Source organism: Rattus norvegicus, chromosome 7, assembly GCF_036323735.1.
Source record: "Rattus norvegicus strain BN/NHsdMcwi chromosome 7, GRCr8, whole genome shotgun sequence".
NCBI lineage: Eukaryota > Metazoa > Chordata > Mammalia > Rodentia > Muridae > Rattus > Rattus norvegicus.
The window spans coordinates 118,454,847-118,478,004 of record NC_086025.1 but is presented as its reverse complement, the minus strand read 5'-3'; positions in this window follow the sequence as shown (position 1 = coordinate 118,478,004).

The window sequence follows — 23,158 nt, the reverse complement described above, 5'->3', positions numbered from 1 at the left end:
ACAGAAGAGCCTTTCCCAGAGTCCCTAGTGTCAGGCACCCCCTATCGAAGATATGCCCTTTGAAGATTATTTTGATCAAGACCACTCAAGACATGAGCACAGACCCATGTAGACAGTCCTTTGCTCACTAACCAACTACCCCATGAACTGGGGTGGCCACAGTGGGAAAGACATGGGCCGTACTGGCTTCTTCCAATCCACTCCAGACCTCTCCTGGCCCTACTAGCTCAGGCTGCACCCTGAGGTTGAACCAGTGTAAGAAAGGATTGTACATTCCCTCTAACCCTGGGGGCCTGTCCCTTGGGAGCCCAAGGAGAAAGGATGCTATGTTTGGGTGGCTTGCTGTCTATTCACCTACAACCCCGAATCTAGCCTGGGTAATGAATCAGAAAACCTACCTCGGGTTCCCTAGCCCTTTCCTGACTAGGTTGGTCAATGCTGGCCTAAGAACCTGTGGAGACCTGGAAGTGCTCATTGTTGCCACTGAGAGGTTGACTAACTTCCACAGTCTCCCAAAGCTGTGTGGGAAAGAATGGACTGGATGTCTCTGTGCTGGATAGTTTTATGTCAGCTTGACTCAAGCTAAAGTCATCGAGAGGAGGGAATCTCAGCTAAAATAATGCCTCCGTAAAATCGGGTTATAGACAGACCGGTAGGACCCTTTCTTTTTTCTTTTTTTTCCTTTTCTTTTTTTCGGAGCTGGGGACCGAACCCAGGGCCTTGCGCTTGCTAGGCAAGCGCTCTACCACTGAGCTAAATCCCCAACCCCGGTAGGACCCTTTCTTAATTGGTGGGGGAGGACCCAGCCCACGAAGGGTGGTACCATCCCTGGGTTGGTGGTCCTGGGTTCTATAAGCAAGCCTTGGGAAGCAAGCCAGTAAACATCACCCCTCTGTGGCCTCTGCATTGGTTCCCACCTCCAGGTCTCTGCCCTGCTTGAGTTCCTTGTCCTGACCTTTGGTGAACAGTGAAATAGCAAACCAAATAAACTCCCCAAGTTTCTTTTTATGACCACACCGTTTCATCGTAGCCACAGTAACTGATTAGGACCAATCTCATTCTGCTCAGCTCCATGATGGATGATAGATGCCCAGGGATAGGCGGCAGGGCTGAGGGGCAAGGAGAGAATGAGAGCTGGACAGGGTGGCTGTCGTTCCTGTGGATAGACCCTGAGTACATAAACTTGAGAGCCCAGTCTTTTAATTCTGGATTCTCCTCCTCCTCCTCCTCCTCCTCCTCCTCCTCCTCCTCCTCTTCCTCCTCCTTCTCCCCTTCCTCCTCCTTTTCCTCTTCCTCCTCCTCCCCTTCCTCCTCCTCCTCTTCCTCCTCCTCCTCCCCTTCCTCCTCCTCCCCTTCCTCCTCCTCCTCTTCCTCTTCCTCCTCCTCCTTCTCCTTCTCCTTCTCCTCCTGCTCCTCCTCCTCTCCTCCTCCTCCTCCTCCCCCTCCTCCTCCTCTTCCTCCTCCTCCTCCTTCTCCCCTTCCTCCTCCTCCTTTTCTTCCTCCCACTCCTCCTTGGGGTTTCCTTTTGCAACTGTCCTATCATATCTCCAATGGCTCACTATGTATAGAGCAAGTAGAGGTTTCCAGACCCTATCAACAGAAGCCTGAAGAGACCCAGAGCTGCTCTCTTAAGCTTGATTCTAGGCAGAGGATACATGCCAGGATAACAGGCTAGGGATTTTGGGGCCACTGGGTGACATTCACGTAACTGCTTCTGATTTGGGAAACGGGGGCCCTAAGACCCCCAGCATTGGAGAGTCAAGTACCTTTGTCTCTGGAGTGACTCCAGTTGTCACCCAGAAGATGACGTGACGGAGGAGGAAGTGAGTTGGTTGTTGGGAGACAGCACCTCTCTCCCTGTAGTGAGGGACAGATGGTCTGTTCAGGGCCTTTGTCTGCTGTTTTTTCCTGCTTGGGGCCATTGGCCAGGCTCCTTGGCCATTACAATTCTTTCCCTAGAAGTTCTGGGGTGGGGTCCAGTCTGCAAGGGACCACAGTGCTTCTCTCCTAGGCTATAAGCACCCAGAGGATGTTTTTCCCCTCTGCTGAGACGTCCCTCACACAGGTCCCTGGCCTTTGTTCAGAACTGCACACGGCAGGAGCTTACAGCAGCCTCGATCCATGTCTCGCCTGATGGCAGGTGTCCTCCAGCAGACACTGAGCCCCTGCTTTCCTTCACTCATGGCACTTGTGCCGGGGTTGCCTGTGTGCGGTGTGTCCCTGAGGCAGCCTCTGAGTAAGACACCACTTTAACCTCTCCCGCCTCCTCTGTTCTCCAAACAGAACTTTCCAGAGTGCAGGCAGGAAGGGCGGAGGATGCACACAAAGAGTGCTGCTTGGATGGCGGTCTGCAGAAGCTCATCTCCCTTTGATGTTTTGAACCCATGGGAACTATTGACAAGAGTGATTTCAGCTCCCAAGAAGGGGACTTGGCGACAGGTGACTTGTCTCGCATATTGCTGAGGTGCTAATGAGTGCTAATTATAATCCGATCGCTTTGCCAAGGCAATCTGTCCTGCTGGGGCAGGCGGGGACCAGTCAAGAAGTGAGTGGGTAGCTTTGGGGGATGGGTGTCTCTGTGTCGTGGTGCTGGCTTGGGGGATGTCCCTGTTCAGACGTGTTCTTGTATTCTAAGGGGAGATGAGACATTCACACCTTGGAAAGCCGGGCGAGATGAGGAGGGACAGTGGCAAGGCCAGCAATGGTTTCTTCCTTTTTCCACAACCACCAAAGGAGCTGTGCAGGCAGAGAGGCCCAGCAGGGTTGCCATGGGAACCCCTCCTGATTGGAAAGGGATCCTATTGGGGTAGGAAGGACAGAAGGAGGCATCATGAATCCTTTCTACCTCACATATTTCCTCCCTCAGCCTGGGACCCACTCCAAGGCAGGCATCCACAGTCTTGCCCAGGCTTCTGGAGGACTGGAGAAGGAACTGGAATTGACTTAGTACGTTGGGGCCCGGTCTCTGTCCCGTGGCAGACAGTAGGTGAGGGGTTAGCTCAAAGTGACTCCCCTAAAGGCCTGGCCCAAGTTATCCCCACCAAGGTGGGAAATGGACCTGCACAGGGTGGGTGACCCACCTATACGGTCTGTTCTAACAAATGTGAGCTCTGGGAATCAGTGACAGCATCTCATCATATAGGGACACTGAGGCCTGGAGAGCTTAAGACAAGTGTTGGAGGCTACGAGGAGACCAGGGAGAGGCAGAGCTGGTGATAAGGCGAGACAGGGCTTGTAGTCATGGCTGAAGACTATGAGTGGCCCCCTGTGAGCATAAATGAGTAAAGAAGGGGAGCAAAATCACATCCCATGAGTCAGACACGAGCTCGAAGCCTACCAAGTTCTTTGGTGGCTTGGAGACTAGCTAGCTCTACTCCACTTCGGTGAAGAGAACCTGGGGTCAGCAATGGAAAAGGACTCACCTTGGTCAAAAGCCAGAAGAAATGACCTGTTTCCAAAAGGCAGGATGTGGAATCAGCCCCCCTCACCCCAACAGATGAACAGAAAGCCAGGCATGGTGGCCCAAGGCTTCATTCCTAGCACCGGGGAGGCAGAAGTCAGAGGATCAAGGAGCTCAAAGCCATCCTTAGCTATATAGCTAAGTCAAATCTAGCTTGGACTCCAAGAGATTCTTGTCTCCAAACAATCAAACAAGTAAACAAATGGATGGAGAAAGGAATTACGGTGCCTATACACAATGAAGTTTTACTGAGCTGCAAAGAGGAATGAAATGATGCCATTTACAGGTAACTAGGTGGAGACCATATCAGTGAAGTAAGGCAGACTCGGAGGGACAGGCATCACGTTTTCCCATCTGGTATGCAGTGTGCTGGCTACTTTCTGTCAACTTTACACAAACTCAGTCACTTGGGAAGAAGGACCCTCAACTGAGGAGGTGCCTCCCTCAGATGTGCCTGTCTATAGCATTCTCTCTCTCTCTCTCTCTCTCTCTCTCTCTCTCTCTCTCTCTCTTCTTGTTGTTGCTTTGTTTTGTTTTATTTTGTTTTTTAAGGGAGAAAGACCATAAAGTTGGCAGTGTGTTTTCTTTGATTAATGACTCATGTGGAAGACCCTAGCTCACTGTAGGTGCTACCACTCCCTGGACAGGGAGCAGGTCCTAGTGCTGTGGAAGAAAGGCAGCTGAGGCTCCTGCTTTAATTCCTGTGTTCAGGTTCCCGCTCTGATTTGCTGCTTTGGCTTCTCTCAGTGATGAGCTATCAAGTGTGGGTCAAAATAAGTCCTTCTTTCCTCCCCTAGGTTGGTTTTGGTTAGTATTTTATCACAGGATAAAAAGCAAAATAGGATGTGTGTGTGGGGGGGACGACTATTTGGGGGTAGAAATGGGACCAGATGGGGCAGGAGAAGGCTGTGGGGGACATGAATATCAGCAAAGTATAATGATATCTTGATTTTGAACATAAAATGATATATGGAAGTCGAATAATGAAACACATAAAATTAGTAGAAGAATTAACTTAGACAAAAGGGAAAAACTATTTGTTTCCTTCTGTGCTCCGGTAACTCTGGTCCTTCAGAGCCAGGATCTTCAGGGAGAAAATTGCCCATAGCTCTGAGGGCCTGGGACACAGAGTAACTTCATAGAGCCCTCACTAAGCATGGCCATCTGTGACCTCTGACCAGCCCCAAACCTCAGGGCCAGCAGGTGCAGGGACAGGTCAGCACAGTTGGGTCGGTTTGCACTGGCTGGCTACTTAACCCATCTTTCTCCATTTTCCTTACTATTCTTTTTCAAAACATAGGAGATATAGGACCTCATGGGTCCCACTCTGTGGGACCAGTTGGGTCCCTCAGTGAACAGGAGTGTGTGGGGAAGGGGACACAAGCCAACAAGCATCTTCCTGATCAGAACAGACTCTGTGCGGAAGCAGCGAAAGGTTTGATGGTCCCAGTGAGACAGACACTCAGACACTCTGAGTGCCTCTAGTCTAGGTCGTCGGGACCAGGTGAGGCTTTGCATGGAGCCAAGCATCCTTTATGTGTCGATGGAGCTTTGTCCTGCCGCTTCAGTGACCCCTGCTCCAGTTCTGCTGCCAAAGGACACAGTCTGCCACCCATGCTCTGTCCCCTCCCTTCAAATGCCTCTCCCTGGTTCAGGGGAGGAACAGGGTAGCTTTCAGGCAGAGCTTCTTCCTAGCCTCAGCTCTCACTCTGTGTAGACCCAGCAGGTGTGAGGGGGCATATTTGGTCTATCCTGTGACACCTCTGTGAGGAGGCCCTAGCTAGCAGTTCTGGTCCATCCCCAACAGCTTCTAGGTGTTCTTTTTTTCTTTCCCTAAGGAGGAACCAGAGAGATGGTTACCATCAGAATTGGGGAGTCTCGAAGGCGAGCCATTTCCCTGGGGGCTTGGCAGGCTAGGTGTAGAGCCTTTCATTTCAAGAATGCTCACAGAGGGCTGGAGAGACGGCTCAGCGGCTAAGAGCACTGACTGCTCTTCCAGAGGTCCTGAGTTCAATTCCCAGCAACCACATGGTGGCTCACAACCATCTGTAATGGGATCTGATGTCCTTTCTGGTGTGTCTGAAGACAGCAACAGTGTATTCATATACATAAATAAATAAATCATTAAAAAAAAAGAATGCTCACAGAAAGGCCTGTCTCCTCCAGTCCACAGACAAGCCCTTTAAGCATTAAAAACATACTGCAGGACCAAGTGACCACAAAAGTCACCTCTGCTGCTTGGCCTGCTGGGTAGAACTCTGGTGTCCTTTACTACCTGGAAGGTGTGGAAGGCTCTCCACACGCAGCCGCAGCCGTCGCTTCCAGGGAATTGGTGACAATTCAGGGACAGTCTCCTGGCTTCTCTGATTTGATCTCTGGTGGGCTCAAAAGTTTTTTTTTTCTTTAAAACTGCACAGTGGGGTATCTACTGGAAAAATGGCAAAGCCATGAAGGGTCTGGAGGTGAAAGGTTTGGTTACCAACACACTGGCTGAAGTGGACTGTCCATTGGGGCTACAGCTCCTGCCAAGGAAGCCATGATTATAACTTTCTCCCCTTTCTGAGGGGGGTTGTGATCATGCAGCTATCACCAACAGATAACCCACATAGCATACCCACACTGCAAGGAGCAGCCTGGCTACATTGGGGCTCTCGGTCATTGTCACACTCAGCTTGTCACTGTGCCCTTTCCTTGGGATCTGTCGCTATCTGAAGTCATCGCACTTCTGGACTCTGGAAGCACTTGCCTTGTGTGTTTTCACCAGTGACATCAGCGTCTTCTCTCTCTCTCTCTCTCTCTCTCTCTCTCTCTCTCTCTCTCTCTCTCTCTCCCCCCTGCAGCTCTTCCCAGAGACTCAGCCCACGGTGTGCAGAGTGCATAATGGGTGTAACTGGAGACCGAGATGCCCCTGATAGTCGGGAAAGCCAGGGCGCTTGAGAGCAGATATTCTAGTCCAGGCCATACCTCATTCATAACCAGTGCCTTCATTGCCTTTGATGTTGGGTCTCATCACCATGTGCCCTAGGTGCCTGGGCATGAGCCACAGATCTGCCCAGGACCATGCCTGTTTATCCAGACACATAGAGGGTTGTGATCTTTAGGGATCTGCTGGGCACCATGCCTGTGACCATCTCAGGGTCCCCTTCCCATGCAGTAGCCAGGCATCAGCTGCACAGCTCCTGAGCATCCCCTAGGGCTGTAAGAAGCTTCTCTCCAAGCCCCATGGAGGCCTGGCACTACCGTGTCACCAGGCTTAGAAAGACTCCCTTAACCAGGGCTCAGTCGGGGGTCCTGGATCCCAGTGACTCTGTAGACAGGGAAAACAGACCCAGAACAATAGTCATTTCTTAAGGACCATCCCCACGCCAGTCCTTTGTCCAGGCTGTGCAAATCCTGTGCAAGAAGTGGTGGGGGAGGGTCCTCACTTCTGGAACATTCCTCTTGCTTGTCTTTAAAAGCAGCTTAATTTAAGTACAATTGCCAAGCAATTAGCCGTGCATATTTAAGGGGTACCATTTGATAAGTTTTGACATGTATGCATCTGTGAAGGCATCGCCACTAACTCAGGATAATGAGCAGCTCATCTTCCCACAGGGGCCCTTTGTGACAACCCCCACCCCTGCGTTCCTGCCCCTCCCTGTCTCTGAGCAACCATCTACCTGCTGTCTGCCACACGAGAGTTTGTACTTCCCAGAATTTAGGTAAATCCCAGCTTCTCCTCCTAGTACAATTCCTTCTGGATCATGGCCTAGAGGGTATCGGGAGTCTTTTCACTCCCTCCTCTCCTTCTCCTCCTAAGCCCCCGCCCTCTTAGTGTGATGTATGTGCACAGGTGTGTGAAGGCATTTATGCTAACAGAGGTCATGCCAAGAGAGGTCAGAGGAGGATGCTGGGTGTTTTGCTTTATCTCTCTCCACCGTATTCCTTTGAGACAGGGTCTCTCACTGAATCTGGAGCCAGGACGGTGTCCATCGAGGCCCAAAGATCTTCCTGTGTCTGTTCCTCACACCACTTGGTTACAGGTTCATGTGAAGCCAGGTCCAGCTTTATACGTAGCCTCTGGGATCTGAACTCAGGTCTTAGGCGTATGCGGCAAACACCCTAACCTACTGAGCCATCCCTCCAGCCTCCAGTGTAGCCTTACTGTCCAGTGGACCTCATGGTGTGCCTACTCCATGCCAACACCACAGCGTGTGTCTTGTGTTTACATCACAGCGTCTGGTGTGTGCCACACTGCCCGAGTCTTTTGTGTGGCTTTCAGACCATGTGGAATCCCAAAGCTGTGCCACGGTGTGCACATCGGGTGACTACACTGCCGTTCACCTTCCCCCTTCCATGAAAGATAGACATTCAGGCTCTCGGTCATTAGGGCTATTTCAGTATTTAGTTACCCATAAAGCTACTATGAATATTCATGTCCCAGTCTCTGTAGGGGACAGCCCGTGCTGTTTCTCTTGGGTAAATATAAGGCTAGAATGCCTGCATCCTATGGCCAGTATATGTTTAACTTTTAAAACCCCTTCCAAGCTGATTTCCACCTGTCCTTAGTCCTGACATTTGTTCTCACCGGCCTCGGTGAGTTCCAGTGCCCCCCCCCCCCCCACACACACACATACACACCCTTGGCATTTGTCAGCTTTTCTAAGTGGAGCTGTTAATAAACAGGCAGGTACCACCGTGATTTTCTTACCACAACGACTGAGTGCTATTGAGTGCCTTTCTATGTGTTCGCTGGTTCTTTGTGCATTTTCTTTTGTGAAACGTTACTCGATTGATTTATTTTGAGAGTTGGATTCTGAGGATTTTTTTTTTTTTTTTGGTCTGGAGCTGAGGACCGAACCCAGGGCCTTGCACTTGCTAGGCGAGTGCTCTACCGCTGAGCTAAATCCCCAACCCACCTGAGGATTCTTTATATGTTCTGTACACAGTTTATTTATCCGATATCATCACGTGTACGCTTTGAAAGTAGGTTCTGCCTCAGTGGTCTGTCTTTTCCAGCCCCCAAGAATGTCTTTTGAGCAGTGGAGGTGTTTAATTTTGATGGGGTCAAGTGTGCTAATTTAGTCCTTCTTAAGCCTTGCTCTTGGTGTCTAAACTAAGAAATCGGAGGCTGGAGATATGGCTCCGTGGTTAGCTTGCTGCTCTCGCAGAGGACCAGAGCTCAGTTTCCAACATCCAGCAACTCCAGTTCCAGGGAGGATCCAAAACCTTCTTCTGGCCTTTTTGGACACATACTTTACACACACACACACACACACACACACACACACACACACACACACACCCCTTAAAACCAAACAAGGCACAAACACCTAAGAAACCATTTAAACCGAAATTACAAACCTCGACAGTTTTAGGTTCTGAGTCCCCATCGTGAGTTAATTTTCGGCCGTGGGGCCAGGCATAAATTGAAGCTTACTCTTTAGTATTTTGCGTGCAAATATTTGAACACTCTAATACCATTTGCTAGAGAGTTGCCACACTGTAGTTTAAACTGTCTTTGTGAAAATCAAGCTGACCATGTGTGTGCGGTTCTGTTTTGGGCCTGTCTTTCTCAGCAATCTATTCATCTATCTTCAAACCAATACCACGGTCTCTCGACTTTGTTCAAACTTGTCCAATCCTGCGGTTAGTTCTAGTGGGTCTCTCGCAGCTTTATTGGACTTTCTACAGAGCGATTATGTCATCTGTAAGTAATGAATATCTCCCTTCTTTTCAGTCTGATTATTTTCTCTTTTCATTCTTGCCTGGCTAGAAACTCCAATATGATGGTGGACAGCAGTGATAAGTGTGGGTGTCCTTGTCCAGTTCCTAGTCTTTGAGGGAAATATATCCAGTCTTTTCTATTAATTGAGGTGTTAGCCATAGGACATAGACTCCTTCTTGGGTTGAGGAAGCCCCTTCATAGATCGACTCTCAGGACTGTATATAAGAAATGGATGTGGGATTTTGTCAAATGACTTTTTGTGACTCTTGAGATGTTTATACATGTTAGGCTCATAAATATGGAAAATTACATGATTGATTTTCTAATGGGAAACCAACCTTGCATTTCGGGGACAAATCCCACATGATCATGATGTATTATCTTTTTTACACGGTGTTGAGTTCAACTTACGTTCCTTTAGAACTTTTTTATTTATGCTCTTGAGAGAAACTGCTCTTTACTTTTCTTGCCATGGTTTTGTCTCATGGAATAAGCTAAGAAATACATTTTTTTTTGTGTGTTTAAGGGCTTGTGAGGAATTCTTTTAAGTGTGCCACAGAATTCACTCATGAAAAGCCTGAAGGTTTATGTAATTTTTATTTTTTGAGTTATAGAGATAGTCGGTTTACTTTATTTCTTCTTGAGTGAGTTTAGAGTTTCATTTCATTAAAGTTGTCAACCTTATGGGTTATGATTACCTTTTCTGTATGACCTGTATTGGTGTCTCCTTTCTCGTCACTGGCGTTTGAATTAGCCTGTTCTCTTCTTTCCTGATAGACTAGTCCAGCTAGAGTTCTGTTTTATTGATCTTAAAGAGCACTGCTTTCATACTATGCCTCTGTCGTTTTCCTTTTATATTTCACTAATTTTCACTTTCATCTTTATTATTTAATCTGTCTCTGATTGGTTCATATGTCAGTTCTCAGATCTGCGGGCTCACAGCTTTCAGTGTTTTCAATGTTTTAGTTTCTAAAGCTAAAACTGAGGTCAATGGTTTGCTATTTTTTTTCTCCATTTCCTTTCTCTTGATTTTTTTTGAGACAGGATTTCACTGTATCCCAGGGTGGCCTAGAACTCACTATTTAACCCAGGTTGACCTCCTTACCCAAGAACAATCCTACTGCCTCGGGCTGTGGAATATAGTTATAAACCATCACACCTGGTTTTCTTTTCCACTGTTAGCACTGCCTGAACTAAGCTCTGCCTCACACGACCTCACTGTATTTACTTTCAACAACTTTAAAATTCTGTCTTTCCTTCTTTGGTTTCTTACTTGGCTCGTGAAAACTACGTATAGTTTTTAAGTATTTGAGGACTATTCTGAGCTTTGGGTTTCCCTGTGGCTAGAGAACACTTTTTAAACAACTCGGTTTATCTTGGTAAATATTCCGTGTTCACTCAAAAATGCTCATTCTACTGTTTTTGAGTAGGATATTAAATAAATTACGATTAAGTCAAATTGGCTGTGGATGTTCTTCACATCTTCTGTATCTTTGCTGATCCTCTGTTCTACCAGTTGTTGAAAGGCCACTGATGTTTCTGTCCTGGATGTGACACATTTTTGCCTTCAGTACTGAGTTTTTACTTTGTGAAATTTGAAGATATTTAAGATTGTATGGCTTCGGGGGCTGGGGATTTAGCTCAGTGGTAGAGCGCTTACCTAGGAAGTGCAAGGCCCTGGGTTCGGTCCCCAGCTCCGAAAAAAAAGAACCAAAAAAAAAAAAAAAAAAAAAGATTGTATGGCTTCCTGACTGACAATTCCTCGTTTCTCCTCCTCCTCCTCTTCCTCCTTTTCCTCCTCCTCCTCCTCCTCCTCCTCCTCCTCTTCCTCCTTCCCCTCCTCTTCCCCCTTCCTCCCCCCCTCCTCCTCCTCTCCAAGACAGGGTCTCTGTGTAGCCCTGGCTGACCTGGGACTTGATATGTAGATCAGGCTGTCCTTGAACTCACAGAGATCTCCCTGCCTCTGATTCCACTGTGCTGCTGAGATTGGATTATTAGATTATTTCTTATTATTTCTAATAAGAAATCTGCTAGCACGGTCTCTTCTACTGTATGTGACATGTGTTTCATAGTTTATAAACTGTTTACTTGGAAGTTTTTCTCTTTATCATTACTGAAATGTGATTATGCCATTCCTCTGAGTTCCCTTCATACCTGTTGTGTTTGGAGTTTTCCCAGTTCTCAGATCTGTGGGCTTTGTGGTTTTTTTTTTTTTAAACAAAACAAAACAAACTTTTGATCATTATTTTTTCAAACTTTTTTTGTATCTGTGTGTTTGTATATATGAGGAGGTCAGAAGTGTTTCTCCCCAGGTACTGTCTACTTTGTCTTGTTTGTGAGACAGGGTCTCATTATGTAGCCCTGGCTGGCTTGGAACTCATTATGTAGATCAGGCTGGCCTTGAACCCATAGAGATCCTACTGCCTCTGAATGCTGGGATTAAAAGTGTGGGTACCATTCCTAGTAATGTTTTCTTTTCTTTTTACAGTTTTCTTTCTCTCCCCAATTCCTTCCTTCCTTCTCCCTTTCTTTCTTTCTTTCTTTCTTTCTTTCTTTCTTTCTTTCTTTCTTTCTTTCAAGATAGGGTCTCTCATTGGCTTAAGACTCATGAAGTAAGTAAGCCTCAGACATCCTCCTATCTCTGCTTCCCCAAAGCTTGGGATACAAGTATACAGGGGCAAATCCAGCTTTTTAATGTGCTCTGGGGTTCCAGGTGTGTTCTGGGGTTCCAGGTTGGCTCCTTATACTTGTACAGCAGTTTATAGCCAAGCTGTCTCCCCAGCTGCTTCCAGTATTTAGCTGCAGGGTACTGGTTCTTTACCATTGTGTCTGCTGTTGTGTCTTCAGTCTCCTTTCTCCTAGAAGTCTAGTTTTCTGCTGGCCCCACGTAGTGTACATAACGGCTCATGTGTCAAAGTCTCCACTGGAGTTTGATAAACCTCAGTCCTCTCTATCTCTGTTATAAGAACTGTTGTACAGCCATGACAAACATTTTCAATGCACCTATTGGCTAATTCAGACATCTGTGCCAATTCAGTTTTGAAGATCACTTTCTCATGGGGGCGGCACCCTTTTTCTCTCTGTTTCCACTGTCTTTGACTGGATAGTTGACCTTTGTGAGACGTTCCCCACGCAGTGCATGGGATATCTGTGTGTTCCAGTGGGCCCTGAGCTTTGCTCTGTGATACTGCTAAGTTACTTGGAAATGGTTTAACCTTCGTGAGTCTTGCTGCCATGATCTAATAGGCAGGTCTGCATAAGGGTCCAATCTAGGGCCAAGCGTTTGCATGACTGAGGCAATATTTTTCTGATGCAGCCCCTACCTCTCAAGGCCATCAAATGTCCCACCAGGAGTGTTAAGCTTTTCAGTCTGCCTAGTGAGGACAGGCATGATTCCTGAGTGGCGTCGATGAGTCCCTCTATACATCTCCAGGTTTCCTTCTTCTATGACTGTCTTCTTATCCTGGGTTTGTGGCTCCAGGTGCCCAGTCAGGACAGCTCTCTGGGATGGGCAAGGTCTCTAGTCTCATCCGCCATGATGGCCTGGAGTCTCCGAAGGCAGAAGGATGGCTCTTTTCTTTGATAGCTTTCAGAGATCAGTGCACCTGCCTGGTGTTCAATGTCTTGAAAACTACCAATCTACATCTATTGTCTGGTTCTTGGACTTGTGTCTGGCAGAGCAATCAACAGCCTGATTAGAAGTAGAAGCTCCCCCTTTTCTTAAGTCAAGGGTTGTCTACCTTCTGCTTTGGGGATGTGGCCCGTAGCAGAGCCCTCTCCTGACTGTGCCTCTCCAACCAAGCTCCAACGAGAGCTCGGAAGCTGCTATGGTGATGGAGACAAAATGTCAGCAGTCTCCACAGAGAGCTGTGATGTGACACAGGTTACTGAGTACCTGAGTTGGCTGGGACCATTCTCTGGACAGAGCCAAGCTGGCCAGTTATACGCTGTCTCCAGGGTGAAGGTTGAGTAAAGACACCTGGTGCTCAGAGCTGAGTGGTAGCAAGAGCGAGAGCCTAGGATCCCTGACTGTTGCTGCCATCTCTACCCAAAGATGGAGGAAAAGACAGAGGAACTGCAAACACAGTGGCATGGCAGGTCAAGGAAGAAGCTGAGGATGAGCACCCAGGTGAGGGAGCTGCAGCAATGAGCAGGTGGAGGGCCTGGCTGTCATGTGAGCTTTGTCAAGTAGGACCCGGGATAACTGTCACAACAGCCCCGCCACCACACACCCACCCCAGCCCTAGAGCCATCTTTACTTTGGCATTTCCCAGAGGTTGCCTTGTCTTGGCCCCACAGTGATCAGTGGGGACACGTTTGCCCTTCCTACCTAGGAGATGCAGTTGTTGAGCCTGGGGGATATCCATCTGTGTGGGCTTCTCCCTCACCATGACCACACATTCTATATTGAAATCATGTCACCCAAGAAATTAAGTGCCACGAACTCAGCTGCCTCCCTGGCTAGAGTCTATCTGTATATGAATAGACTCAAGTCAGTGATGTTGTCAGGAAGGCCCTGCAGGGGTTCAGACTGGTGTTGGCTGTAGTCAGTCCTTAGAAATGTGGAGGAAACTTGCTCCCCAACTGGTACAGCGTCAATGTGTGGGAGTGTGGGAGCACGAGGTGTGTGAGGTGTGAGAAGCAGTCACAAGTGTATCTGAGGCCAAGGCCGGGACTGCCGATCTGTCCAGTTTTACAACTGTCACAAGAATGTGGCAGCTGGGGTTAAGCAGGAGTACTAATCCAGCTTTGATGCTGACCCTCTGACAGGCCAGGGCGTGGGGTCAGGACCACCCGCTCTGGCCCTGGATTAAACAGTGAGTTCAAACTCTTCGATGGCTAAAGACGCTCTGGGCCTATGAGAACCTGCTTTCAGACCTCCCTGGTAGGGCTTCTGGAAGGGATAAAGGGCCAGTGGTATGCCGTCCCCACAGTAGAGGTCTAATGTCCTCCTCGTGAGCCGGGTGGTACATGACCTAGATGCTGCAAGGCCAGTGACAGTACAGATCTGAGGGGGACAGGAAAGAGTCATTTCAGGGAGGGACTTGCAGCAGCAGTTTCCGAGGTGACACTTGGGTGAAATCAGGAAGCTATCAAAGGAGTTAGCCAGGGTGCACAAGACACGAGTGTCCAGGCAAGGGGGACATACAGTGGTCCAAGAGAACCTGGACTCGTGGGGAGTATCTGGGCAGCTGGGACTGGATTGCTACCGTGAGGAAGCCAGAGCCGCCCAAGGCCATCAGCAAACCTGCCTGCTCTAAGATGAAAACACAAGGCATTTGGCAGGTGACTAAGGCTTAAAAGGATAGAGATGTAGTGACCACACGGGAGGCAGGGAGCCAGGAGAGGTCCAGATCCGGCACAGTCTCCGAGAGCAAAGGCAGTCAAGTAGCCTAGCCAGTCAGGGAGGTAAGGAGAAGTGGCAACAGATCTAGAAGGTGGAGCCCCAAGACTTACTGACAGATTCAGTGTGGGGAAGGTGGGAGGGACAGGCGGAAGAAGGAAGAGGAGGGGAGTAGAGGAGAGGTAGGGATAGCTATGGGGATTCTGGGCCAGCATCTGGCAGAATAGGGTAGTCAGTTACTCTCTGAATTGGGATGAGGCTGGGCCAGGAACTGTGTGTCACCTGTAGGTGGGAAGCATTCCAGGAGGGAGCTAGGTGTGGGAATTTGAACCCAGCGCAGTATTCAGCCAGCAACATTAGTGCTCCGAGCCTGGAGACTGGACAGATTTCTGAAGAGCTCAAAGAGACAAGGAAAATCCAAGCCAGCTAGCCCTGGAGAACACTGGATCTATGAGGAGTAGGGAGGTCAGGTAGTAGAGGAAGGAGCAGCCACTGGGGCCTGCAGCAGTTGAGGTGGGAGTGGTCTCATGGACTCCAGCGCTGGATCAACCAGACTGACCTTTGGAGTTGTCAAAGGCTTAAGGTGGGGAAGGGATGGAGAGGCAAAGATACTACTTGAGGGGCCATTTTTCTATGGAGCTAAGGACCAAGACATGGTGGGTTCAGGAAAGGTGTGCTCTACAAAGGAGTTTTTACAAAGGAAGGAATCACAGGGACTGGGTGGCAGGTATGGGCCAGGGGTCTCCACTGTGTCATTAACCTAGATGACCTGAGAGGGACCCTGAGGACTGGGGGGGGTGGAGAGGAAGTAGCTTCTGGGGGGTTGGTGTTTGTAGAAGCAGGAAGGCCCTGAGCTGGCAGATAACTGTTGAAGGGAATAGGTTAAACGACTGCAGGTGGAGAAGAGGCCCTGGCATGTGTGAGGCCACAGCCACACCTCATCACTACTCTGTATCACGGAATGGACGGGAGTTTGCATTGGACTAGGGTTGGGACCGTGCCAGATGAGAACTCCACATGGAGACGGGGTGTGGGTGCTCAGAGTGGGCACAAGGGCGACGGAAAGTTAAGTGTGATGGAAATGACACTTGGCCTGAGGGCAGAGGGAAACGGTGCAGGAGGCAGGGGATTACCTGTAATGGCATGCTCACACTGTATCTCTGGCAGAGGTGGCGGTAGCAAGGGTCTCTGAGCCTTAGCTGTCTCTATTGTTATGACAATAGAGGCCCCGCCCCTTAGCCCTAGGTTGCTGAGGTTAAAAGTGCAAAGCCCTGGAACTAGCTGGGAAGCTTTGTCTCTCACCCTCAGCTGGGGTGGTGGTTGAGCCAGGAGCTGAGGCGGCTGTGAGCATAACTCCTAGAGGGTGAGAAAGCCTCCAAGGTGGCAGCAGCCAGAAAGCAGGCAGGCTGTGTGGGAAGCAGGTGGCTGCTGCCTCCTCCTCCCTCCAGGCCATCCCCCAGAGGGCAGTGCAGGATCACCTCTGGTCATACCGCTCCCCTAGCTGGGAGTGCAGAGGCTGCCAACCTGCCTGGTCTGGGGCTTGCTCCTAAGGTTTCTGTCTTTTCAGTTCAGAGTAGGCGCAGGCCAGGCAGCTCTGTCCTTGCCACCAGGGCCCCTTCACATCACTGTAGCATTGCCACCGAAGGGGAAGAACTTGCCAGGAGTGGGTCCACTCCTTCCTTCACTGCAGAGCACAGCACAGGACCTGTCTCTTCCATTCCGCCTGTACACCCTCCTTTATCTCCCACCACAGCTGGCGTTCTCATGTTTGTCCCTCCTGGAAAGCCAGGACCTTGCTTGTCAAGTCAAGCCTGTCTCACACTGGACCAGCAATGACCACCTCTGGCCAGGCTGGGATTCAAACCCAGGACCACCTTGCCCTTGAAAAGGAGGCAGAGACTTGGTGTGAGGGGCCCTCCTGTGGGTGAGCTACTTCTGTCCCGTATCTGCCTTCTGTCTTGCTCTAGTGAGGTATGTCTGTCTCCCTCAGTCAGAGGAAAGTGCAGTTTCTGACCCGTGCAACTAAGAGCTCCCTGGAGTTCAGATCTTTAAAGACAAATGGAAAATTCGTAACTGCTCAGGTGCACCCTGTCTTAGGCAGTGCGTTGGGACAGGCTCCTCTAGGACCCACCCATGTCCCTACCTCATTCCAGTGCCGAGCTGGTGTGGTCTATGAGAGCAGGAGGTGGGTGTGCCTGGAACACAGGCCAGCAAGAAAGAGGACATGAAGGTAAAGGCCTGGGGGGGGGTGTGTGCTGAGGGATGGAGGAGGGGGTGAGTACGGGTGGGGTGGGAGATGGCGGGTGGGGGGAGAGTTCTAAACAGGAAGCTCAGAAGTGCAGATGAGGAGGAACAATTGGAAAGACTGAGAGGGGAAGGAGAGAAAGGTGAGGAGCTGGAGGTCCAACCTGGCCTCTGAATAGGTTTATCATTTGCAGGTTATTAATGGCTGGGAAGAGACTGTAGATGGAAACCCTCCCAGTGCCAGCTAAATGCCTCACAGAGAACCCCATCTGTGTAGGACTCTGGGAACAAAAGCTCCACGTAAACAACTGAGGTGTGGAGTCTCTGGGTAACTCAAGGACCTCACATTCAGACACCGGAGTTGTGAAACCTGAATGCCTGACTAGGTTATTTAACCGTCTTCTGCGCTCGATGGCAGCGGAATGTGGACTTACCAAGCATGAGTCATCAGCAGGAAAATACCCAAGTCACCCCAATTACACCATTATCAATGGCTGCATCGCCCTGCAACTCAACGCAATGAAACTGGAGAGAATGCCAGCTGGGCCGGGCCTGGAGGAATCCGGCTCTTGGCGAAGATTGCCTGCCTGGCAGCGGCCTCTGCAGTCATGCCAAGCCACAAGCCTTGTGTGGTCGCTGTGCCGAGGTGTCAGGCCCATTTTACAGTCATGGAAACTAAGGCTCACCAGAGCTCAGTCCACTCCTGGAACTCTAACCGTAGAGGAGGGCCCAAAGGGAGAAAGGCTGTTTGAAGCAGAGTCTGTGAACACTGGGATTGAGGAGGGGAATAGAGTCACTGGAGACTGCCATCTTAGAATGACCATCCAGGGAACATCTACTCTGTGTTAGCACATGCCATGAGCTGTGCAGGCAATACTTCACTAATAGGTGCAGTTGCCTCCGCTTTGTACATGACAAGATGGAAAGAATCCATTACTGGCCATGGTCACAAAGTTGGTAGGGGCGTAAGCCCAGCCCTATGTGACCAGGGTCTGTTGCTTCCCTTGGTGATGGATGGATGTCTCTGTGTCCATGGCTAAAGATAAACAAGTGGACTCTGGGAACTTGTCTGCCATCTTGCTCCTTGTGCGGACACAGCCGTGCCCACCTGCACAGACCACATGAGCCTCCTGCCTCTGACATTCTGTGGCAGCGAGCCTGGCCTGGTGGAGCCAACTACAGCTGGCCCACCCACGAGCCGGTAGCACTCCTTGCTCTTAATCAGTAAGATATGTTTCTGGGATAAAAACCACATCAGCATTTTCATTTTCAAGTTCAGACAAGGTTTTTTTTTTTCCTTCCTACTTTTCCCTTCAGATGGGCGAGGCTAATCCTCCTTCTTGACTGACAAGTCTGTAGACTCAGCCGTACACTTAAGGCAGTGCAGAATCAAGGACAACAGCCCAGGAAGACTTCTTCCTTGAGATGTTAAGATTTCAATAACGCCACAACCTATAATTACCAGCATGAAACATTTAAAGTGACCCGAAAACTGGAGCGAAGCTCACCCTTGTCCTGACTCCTGGCAAAGACGGATGGAAGGTCCTTTCCCTGGCGTGGGTCTGCAGTGGGAGGGAGCAGGGCTAACAGGGACTGAGAGCCATATAGACACTGAAACTCAGGGCAAAGGTGAGTGGGGGAGCGAGAGGGCATTTAGAAACTGTAGCATCCACGGATCCAGGTGTGCACTGCACCTCAGGAGACACCAGTTACAGCAGCCAGGAATACAGGATGCAGGTGGGGGGTGGCTAGGAGGGGTTCGCCATGGTGACTGAGTAAATATTAGTGTTCCTTCCCTCTGCTGTCTAACACGCTCATATTAAAAGGCTCTGCTTCTACGACTGAACTTGATCTTCCCCTCCTTCCTCCTTCTTAAGAAATGGGGAAGGGGAGACAAATTCAGGGTAATAAATTTATTGGACAGCTGTTCTGGAAGGTTCCCAAGTGAAGCCCCAAAGTGGAGTCAGAATCAGCCAGGTGAAAGACAGCTCTATGCAAAGCTAATGGTATGACTACTTTCTAGAGTTGAACTTGCAAGAAGAGTTCAGTTGGGCAGAGTCTCCATGGCCCCACTGATATTCTCAACAGGGCGATTCCTCACCCCCCACTCCCCCACCCCTCCAACCCCAGGCATTGCTGGATGCCTGACACCTGGGCACTGACTGCTAAATGACAGTGACGTTCCTTGAGTTCAAGTGACAACTCAAACTCCCACACATCCCCTTGTGCCCCCTGGTGGGGGTGCTGAGTACTGCCACCTGGAACCTGGATAATTAGTGTGGCACCAGGTAGGGGAAGATGGTGTTGAGCAGTGACAGTAGCAAGTTGTACCACCAGCTGGATCACAAATGGCCTTAATGCTCTACCATGGAGTAAGCCATTGGATTGGGTAGGGGGATGGCCATGACAGATCTGCACTTGAGGGAGAGAAGATGGAAGGTAGAGAACTGGATTTTTTTTTTTTGTGGCAAAATTAATCTTTAATTCAGTTTCTTTAATATGTAGAGTACTCTGGGCCTTCTGTTCATCTGCCCATTTTAATAATTAGGTATTTCACAGAAATCATTCATTTCATCAACACTGTTATTTCCAGAGGGGCATAAAGTTGCTAAGACTATTGCCTCATTCTAGTTTTTCGTGACTGTAGGATGTGTAGTGATGCCCCATGTTCTCCCCACCCCCACCCTGGCTATCATGTGTTTGAGGTTTTTCTTGAGCACTCCAGCTAGAGATTTATCAACCTCAATCTTCTTGATTTAATTTTCTCGACTGTTTGCATTTTCTTTCACAGGTTTCTGTTTTCACTGTAGTGCTTTCGGCTTGTTGTTTCATTTGCTCATGTTTGTCTAGTTTCTTGTGCTGGAGGCCATTGATTTTCTATCTCTTTTTTCAAGGAGCATTTCAGGGTTCCGAATTTCCTTAAGTGCTGTTTCTGTTGTATTTTCCTTATTCACATCAACCTGTTTCAAATGTGCTTTTAATTTCACTTGACCTGCACAAGTTATATGCAGGTATGTTTAATACTTTTCACTCGTTTAGGCATCTTTGTGTGGTAGATTCTAACTGCTTGTGAAATTTTATTCTGTGTAAATGTTAAGTAAGGATAAAATTCTGAGTAAACTGTACAGGAGAAAAATATTATTTCTGAACATCAAATGTATATTTATCTTTAAAATGGCTTTGGGCAGGAACTACATTTTCTCTGTTCCAATTTTATTGAGGTCACTTAAGGAATGGTATGACAGTTCCATTTTAAAGTATCTTCATGATGTGCTGAAAACTGATCTACAAGTGCAAAACACAAGATGCAGAAATTTAAACACAGTTTTAAGTGTTGACATAGATTTTGTCAATCCTTTTGGAGACACATGATCAAAAAGTATGGTGACAAATTGGATAAGGGACTGAGTACCTGCAGACGGGAACGTGGGATTTTTTTTTTAAAGTTTCTATGGATAATTTTAGTATCAATATGCCTTTGAGAGAAGTGAAAGCCCAACAGGTCCCTAACCAGCAAGTTGAAAATAATAAAAAAAAAAACAAAAAAGCTAACTCTATGTATGGTAAGATGGTGCATAGAACTGCCCCCAAAGGAGGAAAAGAAAACACAATGAAACACCAAGCCCAACCCCCAAACCCCCAAACCCTCAAACATAAAGAACTAAAGACACAAAATGCATATTACAAAAAAAATTCAAAAAGCCATCTCAACACTGGTCGGTCAGTCCAGCACCTGGGCCTAGGAAGAGCTTCCAAATTCCAGTAGGAAACAAAATGGCACCAATCAAAAGGCCAGGCTGGCCTTCAACTCAGTGTAGCTGGGGTATCTTCTTTTTAAGATGAGCGAGGCTTTTTCCTGTTGGGAAGGAAGCAAGAGGGAGGTAGGGCTGCCTTGAACAAGGTACTGCCGGGGCAGAGCCTCACGAGGAGGTGCCAATCCTGGGAAAAGCCAAGCTCTTCCACAAGACCACTCAGGACAGAGAAGGATGGGCAAAGCTGCAGGAGTTCAGTGAAAACCTGGAGAGCTCATAGGCCCTAGAGCAGATGAGAGAAGTGGGTGTGGTCGGATGGTCTGGGGAGGACAGACACTGTTTGGTTTTCTACTCTCAGAACCCCGCATCTCTCTTTGCACTTGCCATAGTTTAGAGGCACCCTTTCTTGACTCAGTTGGAGAACCGCTCAGCATCTATCTTCCAGTGCTGGCCCAAAGACGGTCTGGCAGTTGGTATTTGCAAAAGGGATACAGCCGTGAGAGTTCCTGGGAGAACCTGGGAATGCCTGGAAAGCACAGTGGTGGGGAAAGAAAGCTGCACTGCCCTATTTCTGAGAGGGAGGTGACCTTCTGTGGCTCACAAAGGAGCCAGGTCCATCTCTGGTTCTGAGCCCATGATCCTCATGAAATACTCGATGCCAGCCAGAAGGGGCCAATCACCAGCTGACCACAAGTCCTTGACGGTTTCTTGAAAAAGGAGGTCATTGTGGAGGAAGCAGAGACACGATCAGGCCCCTGAGAAGCAATAGGTTGGATAAAAACCGAGAGGAACGACTTAACAAGGATTCTGTTTATGGAAGGAGAGCGGGGCTACAGCTGGCTCTGCCTTCAGCCAAGGCCAGGCTTCTTTCTGGGTCTCACTCCCTCAGTTCAACCACAGCAGAACTGTCATTTGGGGGAGGGCATCTTTAAGAGCAACCCACCTTACGTAAACCACCGGCATTAATTCTTGTATCTGGCAGCGTGTTTCTCTTTCCTGTGGGGCCCCTGTAGCCAAACATCTTCCTTAAATGTCTTCTGTGTACTCCTGCCTGTGGCTCACTCTCCATGTTGGTAGGAAGTGCCTCTTGATTTCGGCTTCAAGGCCCCTTTCTGATAGATGGCCGTTGGCACTAGCAAACCATGAAGCAATTCCTGCAGCTGTGGTTCCTGGCCTGAGCCCATGCATCCTGGCTCTGTGCCTGGAATACCCTTCCCGTTCATACTGCCATGAGGTATAAAGTCTCCTCCAGGAAGCCTTTCCTGAGTGGGCTCCTTCCTCATGTATGCTCCTTGAGTTCCACAGTGAGCTCAACTAGAGCAAGGACAGTGTTTTCCTGATGCAGCCTTTAGTAAAGACTAAGCCCCATGTACCTGTCAGCTAGGGCTGACGTACCAAACTGCTACAGGCTGGTGGCTTACACAACACACAATGCCTTCACCGTTCTGGAGGCCAAAGTCTAAGATCAAGGTGTCGGCAGGATTGGTTCCTTGGAGGCCTATGCATGGCTTGGAGAAGACTGCCCTGTTACCACCTCCTGTTGTCAACTTGATAGATCTAGAAACACTTGGGAGGGACCCATGGGCTGTATAAAAGAGAAAGCGAATCAATTCCTCTGTTTTCTAACTGCGGGTGCAATGCCACGTGACCAGCTGTTTTAAGAGCCTGTTGCCCGATGCTTTACCACAATGGAACGCACCACTGAACTGTAAGCCAGGAGGTATGCTCCCTCATGGGTCACGCACTCTACCCCACCTTAGGAACCTTCTGGGACTGGAGTCTACTTACAGATCCAGAAGCAAAGGTGAGTGGTAAAGTTGGGTCCCACCAAAAATGAGTTCTTGTGTGCTGATGTGACAAGGAGAAACAATGGAGTTTTATCTCAGGCCCAGCACTCAGAAGGCAGAAACAGATGGATCTCTATGAGTTCAAGGCCAGCCTGGTCTATATTGCAAGTTTTAGGCAACCTAAGGCTACATAGTGAGACCCTGCCTTAAAAAAAGTCTATTGAATGTAGGCTGACATTTCCCCCTGTCAAGACTCCCTAAATACGTTTCTTTGTTTCCATTTTGTGTGCATTGTATTGGATTATCTAAGTAATCTAGAGATTATCTAATGTAATGGGAGGGATGTGTGAAGATTTTGTACAATATTACTTCATTTTTAATACCATGAGCATATACAAGGTATTCATGATCTGTGTATATTCCAGTTACGTCTTCCAGCTAGAGACACCTCCCCTCTGCCAATCAGAAGATCTAGGAATGTGAACTCTATAGACACGGGGCTGACTGTAACAATCCTACCTGGGAGGTTAAATGCAAACAGAAATAATGTTTAATTACATCTCCACACCCTGCAGCCTGTCAAATTCATGCATCTAACCACGACAAGCTCATTCTTTGTCAGCCTGGCCCCATACACACCTTCCTAGTCTTACTGCTCTCCTATCAAGACAATACCGTGCTCATCGTTTGTGTAGCACGAGATGATGTCCTGCAAACATCTGGAGGTGAAGTCCTTGAGTGATGTTTAGCAATTTGATATCTTCTTAAAAAGTACCAGGATGTGAAATTATAATGCCCAATTAAATATATTATCATAAAGCAGATACCTCTTACGCTTGCTTCATAGTGAGAATGAAGAAAATG